General features: G+C 41.7%; 1 long non-coding RNA gene and 1 other non-coding gene across 2 annotated transcripts in view; both read left to right on the top strand.

The window, feature by feature from the left end:
* Nucleotides 1–18471, top strand: part of LOC138371291 (uncharacterized) — a 239892-nt gene that overhangs the window by 123225 nt on the left and 98196 nt on the right. The gene's annotated exons all lie outside the window — the stretch shown is intronic.
* TRNAV-CAC (transfer RNA valine (anticodon CAC)) lies at nt 2091–2163 on the top strand. Its single transcript has one exon. It is a non-coding gene; the product is annotated as a tRNA-Val (tRNA).

The raw sequence follows: 18471 nt of genomic DNA, 5'->3' as shown, positions 1-18471 counted from the left end.
TAATAATAAAAGTAGTTACAGAGCTCAAAATACCTCGTACCGTTTGGTCTGAAATCATTGATAACAGGGCAGTCAGAGATGTTACAATATTCCCAGTGTTATGTTTAGGCCGGAAGTTAGTTAGTTTAGTTCATTTATTATGCACCCCATACCCATCTTGTGGGCGGTAGTGGAAAGGGTTACAGAGGCACATAATGGGCTCGGGGACTGAACCCCACAATTCATTTAGCTAAGCAAGTTACAATCTTGATGAGCTAGTTACAAAATTCAGTATAAGTCGTCACATCAACAATGGGTTCGAGATCGACCACAAGTACAGTTTCTAAATTAAGCAACTGACATATGTGGAGAGCTAGTGTCACAACACAAGTGTCACAATGCCCTCGCCGATGTTTGTAAACACAGCATCTGCTCCCCCTCCTCACTCCCCCCCTTCAACTCACCTCGGATCTCTAGCTTTAGAATTCACTCAATCTATGGCTCCCTGTTTAAACTTCAAACCTCTCCGAAGTAATCCATGGCTCCAGAAACTGCACAACCTTGTGAAAATGCAATCAGAAGCTATTTTGGCCCTCCAAGACACAGTCACCCGACAACAACATACCATAGACTGCCACCCTAAATCGGTCCATAGAATTACCCCAATCAACCCAAATCAGGCCAAAACTACACAAATCGTCCTAGCATTACGTAAGTAATGAAGAAATATGGCATATTTACTTACTATAATGTTGGTGCTACACATAGAACATGATCAAACCTATTTTTACTCTGAAATAATCTAATTTCATAACGAAATTAGACGTAAATATGTGAGAGGTGACGCCATAGGAAGTCGACGGTCCAAGCGACAATTGTGTGGAGCGACTTATCCAAGAAATATGGTCGCCAGGAGAGCACCTCCACAGTATCTGTGGAGGTGCATTCGCACCTCCACAGATATCCAGTATCAGCTTTTGATACTGGTGATGGCTCAAAAGGGCCACTACTTACGGGCTATTCATGCTCGTGCCACCTTTTGAGTGGCTTAATCTTCATCAATCAATCGCTCTCTGAAGCCTTACAAATTATTTCTCCTGCTTCCTGCCACTCGCTCCCGCTCTCTGAAGCCCTAATAACAATTCCTTCCGCTCTCCGAATCCCTAAAAATACTTCCTCCTATTTCCTCCCGCTCTCTGAAGCCTTAAAAACACTCCCTTTTGCTTCCTGAAGCCCTAAAATCAGTTTTTCCTGCTTTTTCCCGCTCGCTCCCTTTCTCTGAACCCTTAAAAACACCTGCTCCCGCACTCTGAGACCCTAATATCACTTCCTTCTGCTTCCTATAACAAATTAAATGTTCCAGAGATGTGTAAATATTTAATTCAAAATGATCTGCTATCCACCGCTGCCCACTGGAGGGGGGTTCTGGCGTTCCGCGAGCGCTGTCATGGGTTCGTATCCTGGCCGGGGAGGATTTACTGGCCGCAATTCCTTAACTGTAGCCTCTGTTTAACGCAACAGTAAAATGTGTACTTGGATGAAAAAACGATTCTTCGAGGCAGGGGATCGTATTCCAGGGACCTGCCCGAAACGCTACGCGTACTAGTGACTGCACAAGAATGTAACAACTCTTGTATATATCTAAAAAAAAAAAAAAAAAATTGTGACACTAGCTCTCCACATGTCAGTTGCTTAATTTAGAAACCGTACTTGTGGTCAATCACGAACCCATTTATGATGTGACGACTTATACTGAATTTTGTAACTAGTTATCAAGATTTGAACTTGCTTAACTAAGTGAATTGTGGGGTTCAGTCCCTGAGCCCATTATGTGCTTCTGTAACTCCTTCTACCTCCCACAAGATGGGTATGGGGTGCATAATAAGTGAACTAAACTAAACTAAACCTCTCATGTTATCGTGACGTCATACACCCCGTACACACATAAAACAGGATTTTCTCTCTATTTTCGTTATTAAACCTTGTTTAATTTATATAATTACTCAAGCAATGTGTTTTGATCATATTATATCGCTGAAGAAAAACTATGTGCATCTTTGGTAGCAATTAACCGGATTTGGTCCATATAATAACAGGTCGCTATACTTCAGGTTTCCGTAGTGTAGTGGTTATCACGTGCGCCTCACACGCGCAAGGTCCCCGGTTCGATCCCGGGCGGAAACATTTGACTTTTTAAATGTTTGTTTTCATAACCTATTGAAATAAACTCAAAGTGTCCGACCACTTGGGTCGGACAGTAGAGCGACGGTCTCGCTTCTTGCAGGTCGGCGTTCAATCCCCGACCGAGCAAGTGGTTGGGTACCATTCCTTTCCTCCGTCCCATCCCAAATCCTTATCCTGACCCCTTCCCAGTGCTATATAGTTGTAATGGCTTGGCGCTTTCCCCCCTGATAGTTCCCTTCCCTTCCCTTCAAAGAGCTAAAATTAATAACAAAGAACATTGACAATATTTATTAAATCATAAAACTTATACCAATTTGTAATTTGCTAATACTACATTATACTAATTATTAATATTGAGAGTCATATAACTATGCATTGTGGAGCAGAGTGGCGCAGTGGAAGCGTGCTGGGCCCATAATCCCACTAGAGGTCCGTAGATCGAAACTACGCTCTGCTACAGTCTAAATTTTTCCTACCATAACAAACCAAAAGAAATGTTTTTATCTTTAATGATAGCAATCCATCCTCCTGTACATTTTGTAACTATGTAGAGCATCGTACATATAAATTAAATATTGACGTAATGGACAATTACATAGTAGAATTTGGTACTATTCACCTTATAGTCGGGAAAAAATACAGCTAAAACCAAACAGATATATTTCTAGGCCTAGTATAACATATATGTACTATATTTGGTGTCGGAAAATCCGACACCATTTAATATTACATGCAGGCAGATAATATTGCTGCTGCGTTGTATAAACAAGTTAACCCATAGAAAATGTAACATGTAGTGGAATTACCGTCTATAGAAAACGGAATATCATTACCACATACTATTATAAATTCACCACCTATTATGGTGGGAATTATTCTTAAATACATTAGTCTTTGGACTTTACCATCATAAAAACAATCTCATATAAATTAACTTAATTATCAGAATTAAAATAGAGTAAATGTGACCCTTCTATCACTTACTATCATCTGGACAATGTAGGCCAGTAGCGTCAGTTGTGAGGGAGTGGTCAGCCATTGTTATTGTACTTAGACCAGAGGCGCACGGGAGCATTTCGGCTCCTGTTAATTTTACTTGGACGAAGTGTTATGGAAACCAAAGGTGTACCGTCATCAACACGCTGTCAACAAATACAAGTTAAGTGTTCTGCCAAAACCCATTTATCTATCATTTGTGGCCATTAATGTCATTAGATAGAGTGAGCCGGTTAGATCACGAGATCGCCTCATACTAAAGGTAATTAAGCCAGGTCTTTATGGTTCCTTGTACAGTCTTTTCTCTGATATAGCTGTCATATATTAGGATTCTGGCTTTACAGCTAGTGCCCTTTTGACAGGTCAAGACGAGGAAGCATGCTTTGTGTACCAGTTACTGGGTGATGGAAGCTACCTCAAAGAGGATAATTTGGTGTCAACATCCTGGTTATACCTGGTGGACTAAGGCCTGCTGTACAATAAGATAAGGAACCTCTTCAATGTATGTAGTCTAATACTGTAGTTTGATTGGCTGCATATATATAAATTCAATATAAACCCCCCCTAATGTGTAAAGGATCGATTTGTGAGATTATTGCAGAAATACAGTCCACTTATCATCATACAAATTGCTATTGAAGTATACAAATTAACGTAAATATAAATTCTATATAAATTCATATAAATCAAATAAATATAAATTTCACAGGTCGGTTCCCACATTATTTGGTCCTTCGAAACCGAATTATTTGGACCTTCGGAACTGGATTATTTGGTCCTTTGAACCCACATTTGGTCATCTTAGTACCGGATGAACCAGTTAACCAGTGGATTCATTAAATATACTAGTGCAGTGTGATTTATACAAAGCCAGCAGTCAAAGATGGCGGCGTTGCCTCGAGCGAGTTCACGAGCCCCGCTCAGTTCAGATCAGCCTCATCAGCGGTTTCATGCACACCCACAGATTTGGTGGCGTTATTCTGTGAAATGACTGCGCTAATATTGAAGCCAGCCAAATTAGTGGCTGTGTTGCGAGATTGTTCACAGATTTCGTGGTGTTAAATTTCGCGAGAGATTATCCACGAATTTTGTGGACTTTATTTCGCGAGGTCACTAATAATATTTAATACTTCTAGATAATATTAGAAGTTTCATAGAGGCTAATTAAGAGGCTATTATCAATAATTGTGTATATTATTTCTCCAAAATAGAGAATTATTTAATATATATTGCACTAGTGATCACAGTATAATATTTACCAATTGCCAACCCACAACAGGGTAGGATATTACCATTGACTAGTTGAACTATTTATTGTTCATCCTAGTCCCATTATTACCATAGTCTAGTTGTACTATATTGAACAATCTAGCACCATTAATGAATGGTACAGACCCTATTTTGGGTGTAATTTTTATCAACTCGAGTTGAGTTGTATATATAATAATTTACTTATGATCATTACACCTTTGAGTGATTAATTAGTGTATTCCATCCTAGGGTGATATAGAAGAGCTAACCTAAAGGTACTTCCAGTGACACTGGTTTATCACTCAAATCATTAGTGTGTATGATTGTATATATATAATGTGTATTAATTTTAAGTGCTAACCACTAGTAGAGGTAGGATTACAGCCTAGCGAGTGCAGAAATTTACCCTAGGCTACCATTAGTACTTGCTCACAATTTATGAGCCAGTGGTGCCCAATTAACAAGTCACCATGACTAAGCCACAGAAAGCAAAGTGTGCTTTAGTAGCAAGCAAACGTCAACTGACAAGAGATCTCGACCAATATGAACAGTTGTTATATGAGCCTGTAATTAATTATCGTCGGTTGAAAATACCACTATTACAGATTCAAACCCAATTGCATATATTGAAAGCAAATAGGAAATCTTACCAAAATCAAGTCCACGACGACGTAGTAGTTGAAGATGTGGAACAATTCCTGTCTGACCTAGCACAATATGAAGAAGAAACTCAAGGCAGGTTGAAACATTTACACAGGATAATTGAATCAGAACAATTAGTCAGTACATCAAATAAAGTAGATAATGTTATGGATGATCTGGATCTTTTTGAGAATAAATGTCAAGCCAGATTAGATCCTTTAATCAACAAGGATAAAGCTTCACCCAGTAAAGCTTCACCCACTACAGCTTCACCCAATATTATACCACCAGAAATTAAGCAGTTCTCAGACAATTTATCCACAGTCTCTGTGGATTCTGAAAACCCAATACCTGAGGCTACTAAGTTAACATGCCTCGAAGCTAGAGGTGAAGCTGAACCAGTAGTAGAAAATGTAAATGAAAATAGCGACAGCACTAATTTCCCAGTCCAGCTTCCTAGGGATAATGCTGGCAATGAGAAAACTGTCATACATCTAGTACTACAACTGCTAGATTTACCTCAACCTGATCAGACTGCTGACTCATTACAATCCTTCAGCATGGAGTTTGAGTCACTACTAAGAACATTCAGTCTTAAGGCTGATATAACTACTAGTGAATGGATGACCAAAGTAGTCCTTCAACGAAAATTGTCCAGAGATATACTAGATGAATTATATGCACATCAACATAACACCATCCTGACAGTACAGGACATCACTGAAGGTTTACATTCCATCATAAACAAACGACGAGCAAATGAGAAAGTTAAAGCCTCATGCAAGCCTTCAGAAATAGAAAATAATAGTCAATTAAAGGGTAAAACAACTACCCCAAATAAACGTCAGTCAATTACTCTAACATCAAGTTGCAGAAAATCTGACAATGCAGCAGAATCCTCCAAGCCTACTGTTACTAGTTCACCCAAACCGGTAACTTCCAAACGTGCAGTAGGCTGGGGGACATGTATGTTCTCCAAAAAGAAACATTCAACATACTGTTGTGCTAATTATCCAACCAGAGACACTCGTATTGAGCGACTCCAGGAATTAGGGAGATGTTCAAGGTGTCTCAAGTCACACAACATAGACTATTGTGATACCCAATTCAACACCTGTAACAGGTGTAGAAGAGGTAGGCACCATGCAGCACTGTGCAAATATACGAAATTAACGTATTCAAGACCCAAGGTGGAAGATTGCATTCCCACCACAGTACAGTACTGCAAAGTGCAACAAACAAAGAGTGTCCAATCGGCAAAGTCTAAAGGTAATACGACTTTGCCTACTGCCCAAATTACCATCCTGAATAACAGGGCCAAGGTCCATACCCGTGGGTTGTTTGACCAAGGATCCCAGAGAACATTTGTCACTAAAAGGCTGGCAGATGAACTACAATTAAGGCCTGTAGCCCAGATGTCATTCAATATCTCAGGGTTTGTAACAGATGCAGGACCTCAAGTCTACCAGGTGGTACAACCATCAGTACGTATAGGCAGGTACGTCTGTAGAGTACAAGCCATTGTGGTGGACAAAATACCAGTAGACCTACAAGTTCAAGGTCTGAGAGCAACAGCCAAATTCCTGAGAAATAGAGGAATAAAATTGGCAGATAATATTAAGTCTGATCACCTCACCGACTTCGGTCTCCTTGTAGGGACAGACTATTGCCATCGATTCATCGGTAGCCCTACTAAATATCAGGGCATAACCATGTTAAAATCTGCAGGAGGTAAATTACTCTCAGGCCCAGTATCAAGCCTGAGGAGACCTATGGCTGCAGATAAACAATACCAGTAGAAATCTAAATTTGTCAGCTGATTATATTTCTCCAGTAGCATTATACTAAGGAGATTACAGCTGACTATACCAACAGAGGTTGATGTTAGTATCATCATTTAAAGCTGAAGATGAGTTCATGAGGCCTCAGTGGCAAATCAGTGAACAGTAGCCTAAAACAGCTACAAGTCACTGCGACCAGTTTCACTGAACCCACTGCAGTCTCAGAACCATATTTTACTTTAATGATGAGCTATTCAATCCTCTGAATCAATTAACTGAATTAAACCCCAATAAATCTGATGACTGATTTGATACATTTATTATTTAATCAAGATGTATTCCATGGGCCTCAGTGTTTATATATCAGTGACCAGTTACCTGAACAAACTTCAAGTTATATCTAATGTCACTGATCTCACTGCAGTCCCTGAATCATACTTGACTGTAGTACTTGATCACATTCAGTCTTCTGGGTTAAATAATATGTAATTAGGCTTGAATATTAGCCTTTCAAGAGTTAACAGGGAAATGAAATCGCATTAGACTTCTAACCCCTGCAACTCTAGTACGGGACATCCGTCCTGTACGAACAGATGCACAAATGTGTGATTACTAACTACTAACATCAAATTAATCTAATAATTCGAAGGAGGAGTATCGGTGTTCGTCTGTTCTAAATAGGACTTCGACCCGTGAGCAGCCCCCTGGGGAATTATGTCGGAAAATCCAACATCATTTAATATTACATGCAGGCAGATAATATTGCTGCTGCGTTGTATAAACAAGTTAACCCATAGAAAATGTAACATGTAGTGGAATTACTGTCTATAGAAAACGGAGTATCATTACCACATACTATTATAAATTCACCACCTATTATGGTGGGAATTATTCTTAAATACATTAGTCTTTGGACTTTACCATCATAAAAACATCTCATATAAATTAACTTAATTATCAGAATTAAAATAGAGTAAATGTGACCCTTCTATCACTTACTGTCATCTGGACAATGTAGGCCAGTAGCGTCAGTTGTGAGGGAGTGGTCAGCCATTGTTATTGTACTTAGACCAGAGGCGCACGGGAGCATTTCGGCTCCTGTTAATTTTACTTGGACGAAGTGTTATGGAAACCAAAGGTGTACCATCATCAACACGCTGTCAACAAATACAAGTTAAGTGTTCTGTCGAAACCCATTTATCTATCATTTGTGGCCATTAATGTCATTAGATAGGGTGAACTGGTTAGATCACGAGATCGCCTCATACTAAAGGTAATTAAGCCAGGTCTTTATGATTCCTTGTACAGTGTTTTCTCTGATATAGCTGTCATATATTAGGATTCTGGCTTTACAGCTAGCGCCCTTTTGACAGGTCAAGACGAGGAAGCATGCTTTGTGTACCAGTTACTGGGTGATGGAAGCTACCTCAAAGAGGATAATTTGGTGTCTACATCCTGGTTATACCTGGTGGACTAAGGCCGGCTGTACAATAAGATAAGGAACCTCTTCAATGTATGTAGTCTAATACTGTAGTTTGATTGGCTGCATATATATAAATTCAATATAAACCCCCCTAATGTGTAGAGGATCGATTTGTGAGATTATTGCAGAAATACAGTCCACTTATCATCATACAAATTGCTATCGAAGTATACAAATTAACGTAAATATAAATTCTATATAAATTCATATAAATCAAATAAATATAAATCTCACAGGTCGGTTCCCACATTTGGCCTCAGTTAGCATGTATTAGAATTAGACCTTGGATGGTAAGTTACGTTAGGATTTATGAGAAACAAATACAAAGGTTCGGGCCAACCTTGCCCGAAACGCTTGGCGTAATAGTGGCTTTAGACATTGTATGTACAAGCTCTATCTATAAATCCCACAACATATTTGTGTCTCACCTTGTATGTATGTACTTTACCTGAATAAACATTTGATTTGATTTGACAAAACCTTTGCCGGTTTATCCAAATTCAATAATACCAAATTCTGCTATCCAATTGTTCATTACATCAATATATGTACGATGGAGGATGGATGTGTTGCTTATAAGCACTGCTATTAATATATCATAAGCTCCTACATAGATTACAGACAGAAATCACAATAGCGTGATGCATCATATGAACAAATCTACAAGGGCCGTGACGAGGGTTCAAACCTACGTCCGAGAGGATCCCAGACGCTGCCTTAATCGACTGAGCTACGACATGGTAAAAGAATTGCAACCAGAAGTTCTACTGACCTTACTTGGATCCTGCAGCCTCTCCGAGACACAAACCAGGATTTTACAAAAATCCCCCCATGCACCCGAGCTCTGTCAATAAGCCGTTCTACCTCTTCGCTCTTACTTCATTTTGTAAAGAGGTAGAACGGCTTATTGACAGAGCTCGGGTGCATGGGGGGAATTGTGTAAAATCCTGGTTTTTGTCTCAGAGAGGCTGCAGGATCCAAGTAAGGTCAGTAGAACTTCTGGTTGCAATTCTTTTACCATGTCGTAGCTCAGTCGATTAAGGCAGCGTCTGGGATGCTCTCGGATGTAGCTTCGAACTCTCGTCACGGCCTTTGTGGATTTCTCCTACATAGATGTTATTACTGCACGGTTGTCTTAGGTTTGCTATTAATATAATTGCCGATATTTCTTAAAGTATTACAATTCGGCGGACACCGACGCTCCCCTACCCAACATGACTCATCTTGGAAAGCTGGGCGAGGCAAGTCCCACCAAGTGTCTGGTCACCATCCTCGGATAAACATTCTATTTTATAGATATAGGTTATATAAATATATAGGGGTTACCATCTTTGGTTGCGTTTGTAGGGACCCTCGACCTCGAAGAAGACGACATGCAGCATCCTGGGAAGCCTTGTGGGGCACCCGCGCACACTTATATATTGTCTTTTCATACCATCCCTATATTTTTTTTATTTTGTCATTATATTTTATTTAAAATTTCATTACACAAAAAGAGTTACAACATTGGTTACATTCAAAGTAAAAGACTTCTTATTACAGGTTGTAGAGTTCCTCCAATATATAGTTTTTGTGTTAACTAATACTATTACATATATATTATTACCTATATCTTCTAGTCGTAGAAGTAGCAGACATTCATCAGTCTCAGGAGACTATGGAGTTGTGCTCTGGTTGTCGGTCTGGAGTAACCTCTCCAGGGCACAAAGCCAGGGTAGGTTGATACGGGGGAGAAGCTGTCAACCATGCAGCAGGTCCCCCCTCTCCACGGCGCCGAAAGTCTCCAATGGAAAGGCAAACGCCAATATGATTGGTTCCAGCGCCGTCGCAGGAACTGTGAGCTCCGGAGTTGACCTGGAAGCTGGAGAAGGGACTCATAACCCGGAGACCACCGTGGTCGGGGCCGGAGAAGAACCACCCCAGCAAGGGCAAGAACGACCCCAGCCTCCTGAAGCAGAGCCTGGGGCTGCTAGAGCCCAAGGAGGAGGACTTCAGAGTCCCGCACCTACGGGTTCCAGGCGTAGTTCAATAACTAACTGATAAACATAACTTTAATATTGATTCATTAACTAAGTTCAATAACTAATTGATAAACCTTAAAGAACTGGTGAGAACAACTGTGTACACTTCAGTTTGCTGAAATTTATTAGAGCTGTGCTGCTTATAAAATACGTTTGTGTTCGATCCCCGATGGTCCCAGTGCTTGGGCACCGTTTCTCCACTCCGTCCTCTCGATTCTTGCAAGGTCTGCGTTCCATCCCCGATGGTCCAAGTGTTAGCTTTCCATTCCTTCACTTCGTCCTTATATATCCCAGATGATCTTAATATTCCTTCCAAGTGGTATATAATCATACTGGCCTAGTACTTTCACCTCATAATTACCTTACCTTACCTCGCTTCCTCAGAGACTTTTCCTTCCTGATTTTGTCTTCTCACGCCTCAGTTGTCAGTTGATGATGTATGATGAAGTGGATGAATGTATGACTGTTGAGTTCTTCATTAAGCAGGAAGAGTCGTGGCCAGACTGGGAGGTCGGACCCGGTGTTAAGGGTGTTAACACTGAGGTGTTCAGGGTGTTAACACCCGGTGTTCGGGGGTGTTAACACCGGGGTGTTCGGGGTGTAAACACTGGGGTGTTCAGGGTGTTAACACTGGGGTGTTCAGGGTGTTAACACCGGGGTGTTCAGGGTGTTAACACCGGGGTGTTCAGGGTGTTAACACCGGGGTTATCTTGAGGTTATCTTGAGATGATTTCGGGGCTTTAGTGTCCCCGCAGCCCGGTCCTCGACCAGGCCTCCACCCCCTGGAAGCAGCCCGTGACAGCTGACTAACTCCAAGGTACCTATTTACTGCTAGATAACAGGAGCATTCAGGGTGAAAGAAACTTTGCCCATTTGTTTCTGCCTCGTGTGGGAATCGAACCCGCGCCACAGAATTACGAGTCCTGCGCGCTACCCACCAGGCTACGAGGCCCCTTCGAGGGGTGTTCAGGGTGTTAACACCGAGATGTTCGGGTACTCACCTAGTTGTGCTTGCGGGGGTTGAGCTCTGGCTCTTTGGTCCCGTCTCTCACCCGTCAATCAACAGGTGTACAGATTCCTGAGCCTATTGGGCTCTATCATATCTACACTTGAAACTGTGTATGGAGTCAGCCTCCACCACATCACTTCCTAATGCACTCCATTTGTCAACCACTCTGACACTAAAAAAGTTCTTTCTAATATCTCTGTGGCTCACTTGGGCGCTCAGTTTCCACCTGTGTCCCCTTGTGTGTGTGCCCCTTGTGTTAAATAGCCTGTCTTTATCTACCCTATCAATTCCCTTGAGAATCTTGAATGCGGTGATCATGTCCCCCCTAACTCTAATGTCTTCCAGCGAAGTGAGGTTTAATTCCCGTAGTCTCTGCTCGTAGCTCATACCTCTCAGCTCGGGTACTAGTCTGGTGGCAAATCTTTGAACCTTTTCCAGTTTAGTCTTATCCTTGACTCGATATGGACTCCATGCTGGGGCTGCATACTCCAGGATTGGCCTGACATATGTGGTATACAAAGTTCTGAATGATTCTTTACGCAAATTTCTGAATGCCGTACGTATGTTGGCCAGCCTGGCATATGCAGCTGATGTTATCCTCTTGATATGTGCTGCAGGAGACAGGTCTGGCGTGATATCAACTCCCAAGTCTTTTTCCTTCTCTGACTCCTGAAGAATTTCCTCTCCCAGATAATACCTTGTATTTGGCCTCCTGCTCCCTACACCTATCTTCATTACATTACATTTGGTTGGGTTAAACTCTAACAACCACTTGTTCGACCATTCCTGCAGTTTGTCTAGGTCTTCTTGAAGCCTCAAACAGTCCTCTTCTGTCTTAATCCTTCTCATAATTTTAGCATCGTCCGCAAACATTGAGAGAAATGAATCTATACCCTCCGGGAGATCATTTACATATATCAGAAACAAGATAGGACCTAGTACAGAGCCCTGTGGGACTCCACTGGTGACTTCACGCCAATCGGAGGTCTCACCCCTCACCGTAACTCTCTGCTTCCTATTGCTTAGGTACTCCCTTATGCATTGGAGCACCTTACCAGTTACACCTGCCTGTCTCTCCAGCTTATGTACCAGCCTCTTATGCGGTACTGTGTCAAAGGCTTTCCGACAATCCAAGAAAATGCAGTCCGCCCAGCCCTCTCTTTCTTGCTTAATCTGTGTTACCTGGTCATAGAATTCTATTAAGCCAGTCAGGCAAGATTTACCCTCCCTGAACCCATGTTGTCGATTTGTCACGAAGTCCCTTCTCTCCAGATGTGCTACCAGGTTTTTTCTCACGATCTTCTCCATCACCTTGCATGGTATACAAGTCAAGGACACTGGCCTGTAGTTCAGTGCCTCTTGCCTGTCGCCCCTTTTGTATATTGGGACCACATTCGCCGTCTTCCATATTTCTGGTAGGTCTCCCGTCTCCAGTGACTTACTATACACTATGGAGAGTGGCAAGCAAAGTGCCTCTGCACACTCTTTCAGTACCCATGGCGAGATCCCGTCTGGACCAACAGCCTTTCTAACATCCAGGTCCAGCAGGTGTCTCTTGACCTCTTCTCTCGTAATTTCAAACTCTTCCAAGGCCGCCTGGTTTACTTCCCTTTCTCCTAGCACAGTGACCTCACCTTGTCCTGTTGTGAAGAACTCTTGGAACCTCTTGTTGAATTCATCACACACCTCTTTGTCATTCTCTGTATACCTGTCCTCGCCTGTTCTAAGTTTCAATGCCTGTTCTTTCACTGTTGTTTTCCTTCTGATATGACTGTGGAGTAGCTTTGGTTCGGTCTTGGCTTTGTTTGCTATATCATTTTCATAACTTTTCTCTGCTTCTCTTCTCACCCTGACATACTCATTCCTGGTTCTCTGGTATCTCTCTCTGCTTTCTAGTGTTCTGTTATTCCGGAAGTTCCTCCACGCCCTTTTGTTCAGTTTCTTTGCTTCCATACATGCCCTATTATACCCTGGGTTCTTCTTTTGCTTCTCGGATTTTTCCTTTTGGGCCGGGATGTATCTGCTTACTGCCTCCTGACACTTTTGGGTGACATAGTCCATCATATCTTGTACAGACTTAGCTCTGAGGTCTGTGTCCCAAGGTATTTCCCTAAGGAAGCTTCTCATCTCCTCATAATTTCCCTTTCGGTATGCCAGCCTTTTGTTTCCTAGTTCTTTTTTTGGGGGGATAATTCCTAGCTCTACCAGGTACTCAAAGTTCAATACACTGTGATCACTCATTCCCAAGGGCGCTTCCATCTTGACTTCCCTTATATCCCACTCATTTAGGGTAAATATCAGATCAAGCATTGCTGGTTCATCCTCTTCTCTCATTCTTGTTGGATCCTTGATGTGCTGGCTTAGAAAGTTTCTTGTTGCCACGTCCAGCAGCTTAGCTCTCCATGTTTCTGGTCCTCCATGCGGGTCTCTGTTCTCCCAATCTATCTTGCCATGGTTGAAGTCTCCCATGATTAGTAGTCCAGATCCATTCCTGCCAGCAACAGAAGCTGGCAGAATGTTAATAGTGGCCATATTGTTTCTATCATATTCCTGTCTGGGTCTTCTGTCATTTGGTGGCGGATTATATATGACTACAACTATAATTTTTTGCCCTCCAGTTGTTATTGTTCCTATTATGTAGTCACTGAAACCTTCACATCCCTGAACTACCAACTCCTCAAAATCCCAGCCTTTTCTTACCAGCAGAGCTACACCACCCGCACCTCTCCCTTCTCTCTCTTTCCTCATAACATAATAGTCCTGTGGGAACACTGCATTTGTTATTGTTTTCGTCAGCTTTGTTTCTGTGAGAGCTATTATGTCTGGGTTTTCCTCTAGTACCCATTCTCCAAGTTCATTTGCTTTATTTGTCATACTGTCTATGTTAGTGTACATTGCCTTGAGGCTCACTTTCTTCTGTCCCTTCTCAAATCTCCTCCTTGGTGAATGTTCTGCTGGTGGAGGAAGCTGTGCCATGGGTGTGAGGATTTGTGAGGTGGATACCAGGGTTGCAGAGGATACTGGGATGAGGGGTGGGGGGTCAAGTGACGGGGGAAGGACAGGGAGGGTATGGGGTGAACGGGGCGGGAGGACAGGAAGGAAAGGGGGGTTTTTTATGCAGAGGAGGGTGGTGGGGTTGCCCTCCCCGCTGGTGTTACTGGGTAGCTGGTTGTGGGTTCCCCCCTCGCCTCTGGGGGTGATGTGTTGGGAGCTGTGGTTTCTTGGTTTTCCCCTCTCGCCCTGCGCTTCTTCCTTGCTTCTGCCGCCATGGCCCTCTCCTCCCTCGTCATGTCCCTCTAGAGGAATACTTTTTTTGGGTGTTAACACCGGGGTGTTCAGGGAGTTAACACCGGGGTGTTCAGGGTGTTAACACCGGGGTGTTCTGGGTGTTAACACCGGGGTGTTCAGGGTGTTAACACCGGGGTGTTCGGGGTGTTAACAATGGGGTGTTCAGGGTGTTAACACCGAGGTGTTCGGGGGTGTTAACACCGGGGTGTTCAGGGAGTTAACACCGGGGTGTTCAGGGAGTTAACACCGGGGTGTTCAGGGTGTTAACACCGGGGTGTTCGGGGTGTTAACACCGGGGTGTTCAGGGTGTTAACACCGGGGTGTTCGGGGTGTTAACAATGGGGTGTTCAGGGTGTTAACACCGAGGTGTTCGGGGGTGTTAACACCGGGGTGTTCAGGGTGTTAACACCGGGGTGTTCGGGGTGTTAACACCGGGGTGTTCAGGGTGTTAACACCGGGGTGTTCGGGGGTGTTAACACCGGGGTGTTCAGGGTGTTAACACCGGGGTGTTCGGGGTGTTCAGGGTGTTAACACCGGGGTGTTCAGGGTGTTAACACCGGGGAGTTCGGGGTGTTAACACCGGGGTGTTAACTGCTGAGAGTTCGAACTCTCGGTTTAGTCTTCCTTTTTCCCATATATTGGCTACAAGATACTTTAGTGTTAGTTCAATAATATTTGTCATCTATTTAATCATATTTTATATTTTCAATCACGTTTTATATATCGATTCTTGCAACTTTCACATATTATAATATATATTATTATTATATTATTATAAAATAGTAATAATATGTTGTGAGTGTTGCAATACAACAATAACATTGTGAGTGTTGCAATACAACAATAACATTGTGAGTGTTGCAATACAACAATAACATTGTGAGTGTTGCAATACAACAATAACATTGTGAGTGTTGCAATACAACAATAACATTGTGAGTGTTGCAATACAACAATAACATTGTGAGTGTTGCAATACAACAATAACATTGTGAGTGTTGCAATACAACAATAACATTGTGAGTGTTGCAATACAACAATAACATTGTGAGTGTTGCAATACAACAATAACATTGTGAGTGTTGCAATACAACAATAACATTGTGAGTGTTGCAATACAACAATAACATTGTGAGTGTTGCAATACAACAATAACATTGTGAGTGTTGCAATACAACAATAACATTGTGAGTGTTGCAATACAACAATAACATTGTGTTGCAAAACATAAATAACTTGTTGTCTGCGTTACAACTAAGAAATAATGTATAGCAAGTATTTCAGGACAGAAATAACGTGTTGTGAGTTTTGCATCACAAAAAAATATGATGCAACACTCACTCACAACACGGTAATTATTTGTTACAATAAATTATTCCATACTGGTGCAACACTCACAACACGTTATTCTTGTGTTGCAACGTTGTGACACCTACAACATGTTATTACTGTATTGCAGTACTCACAATACATTATTCTGGGTTATAACTCTCAAAATACGTTATTTTCTTTGTTGCAAAACAAAAATTTGTTATTTCTACAGTTGAACAATCACAATATTTTATTTCTGTGTTGCATCACTCACAACACATTATTTATATTTTGCAACACTCACAATTTGATATTTCTGTGTTTCAACATTCACAACACTTCATTCCTGTGATGTAACACTCACAACACTTCATTCCTGTGATGCAACACTCACAACACTTAATTCCTGTGATGTAACACTCACAACACTTCATTCCTGTGATGTAACACTCACAACACTTCATTCCTGTGATGTAACACTCACAACAAGGTATTCCTTTACACTGCAACACTCACATATTCACTCGTGTTATGTCTGTGTATTTTTCCTTCTCTATATTTGGACTGTCATTTACAGCAAGGTTGTCATTCAGGATTCCTTCCTCTCTAGCATCAGTAAAGAAATGTAACGAAAAATATGTTAAATGCCGTAACATATTGAAAGGAATTGACCATAATTACCTTAACTATAACTTTAATAACAATCCCCGTGGCGCAGTGGTTGTTTTTGCACTCACAAAATTGATAAATTTTGCTCAACACTCACAACATGTTCTGTTTTGCAACACTCGCAACACCTCCTTCTTGTGTTCCAACACTTATAACTTCTTATTTCAGTGTTGCAAGACTCTCAACACCTTATTCCTGTGTTGCAACACCCAAAACATGCCGTTCCTGAGCGTTGCAACACTAACAACATGTCTGTGTGCGTTCGTTTTAAATCTGTGTATTTTGGACATGAATATGACAAGTTTTAACTTCAGTCAGGTTTTCATTCACGATTCTTTAATTTCTTGAGTCAATAAAGTTATGTAATCAAAAACATTTTAACTGTCGTAAGATATTGACAGCAACAGGATAATTGCCTGAACTATTACTATAATATTACCATAATTACCTGAACTATTACTATAATATTACCATAATTACCTGAACTATTACTATAATATTACCATAATTACCTGAACTATTACTATAATATTACCATAATTACCTGAACTATTACTATAATATTACCATAATTACCTGAACTATTGCTTTAATATTACCATAATTACCTGAACTATTACTATAATATTACCATAATTACCTGAACTATTGCTTTAATATTACCATAATTACCTGAACTATTACTATAATATTACCATAATTACCTGAACTATTACTATAATATTACCATAATTACCTGAACTATTACTATAATATTACCATAATTACCTGAACTATTACTATAATATTACCATAATTACCTGAACTATTACTATAATATTACCATAATTACCTGAACTATTACTATAATATTACCATAATTACCTGAACTATTACTATAATATTACCATAATTACTTGTATGTCCATAAACAACCAATGTAAACATATTATTTGTTGATTAAATAAATACAAAGTAGAATATCTCCTGGTTGAATATTTATTTACCTTAATAAATGTGAGAAAATAACTTCGAAGTGTTCGCTTTGTTTAACTTTATTGAGATCTATGATGTCTATAAAGTATGTTTTCTGTTCGATCCCCGAAGGTCCAAGTGATTGGGCACCGTTTTTCCACTCCATACTTTTGCTTCTTGCAGGGTCGGCGTTCGATCCCCGATGGTGCAAGTGGTAGAGCACCGTTCCTTCACTCCGTCCTCACATCCCAGCCCATCCTAATGTCCCTTCCAAGTGTTATATATTCATACTGGCCTGGTGCTTTCACCTCATCATTTCCTTACCTTACCTTACATCCTCTTCTCATAAAGATTAATTTTCCTTCCCGACTTTCTCCTTCACACGCCTCAGTTGTCAGTTGATGATGTATGATGAAGTGGATGAATGTATGACTGTTGAGTTCTTCATTAAGCAGGAAGAGTCGTGGCCAGACTGGGAGGTCGGACCCGGTGTTCACGCGGTCACCAGTTGGTCCCGGTGTTCACGCGGTCACCAGTTGGACCCGGTGTTCACGCGGTCACCAGTTGGTCCCGGTGTTCACGCGGTCACCAGTTGGACCCGGTGTTCACGCGGTCACCAGTTGGACCCGGTGTTCACGCGGTCACCAGTTGGACCCGGTGTTCACGCGGTCACCAGTCGGACCCGGTGTTCACGCGGTCACCAGTCGGACCCGGTGTTCACGCGGTCACCAGTCGGACCCGGTGTTCACGCGGTCACCAGTTGGACCCGGTGTTCACGCGGTCACCAGTCGGACCCGGTGTTCACGCGGTCACCAGTCGGACCCGGTGTTCACGCGGTCACCAGTCGGACCCGGTGTTCACGCGGTCACCAGTTGGACCCGGTGTTCACGCGGTCACCAGTTG

The sequence above is a fragment of the Procambarus clarkii genome, chromosome 35, assembly GCF_040958095.1.
Source record: "Procambarus clarkii isolate CNS0578487 chromosome 35, FALCON_Pclarkii_2.0, whole genome shotgun sequence".
NCBI lineage: Eukaryota > Metazoa > Arthropoda > Malacostraca > Decapoda > Cambaridae > Procambarus > Procambarus clarkii.
The sequence above is the reverse complement of the archived record's forward strand: the minus strand, read 5'-3'. Positions and strand labels throughout refer to the sequence as shown.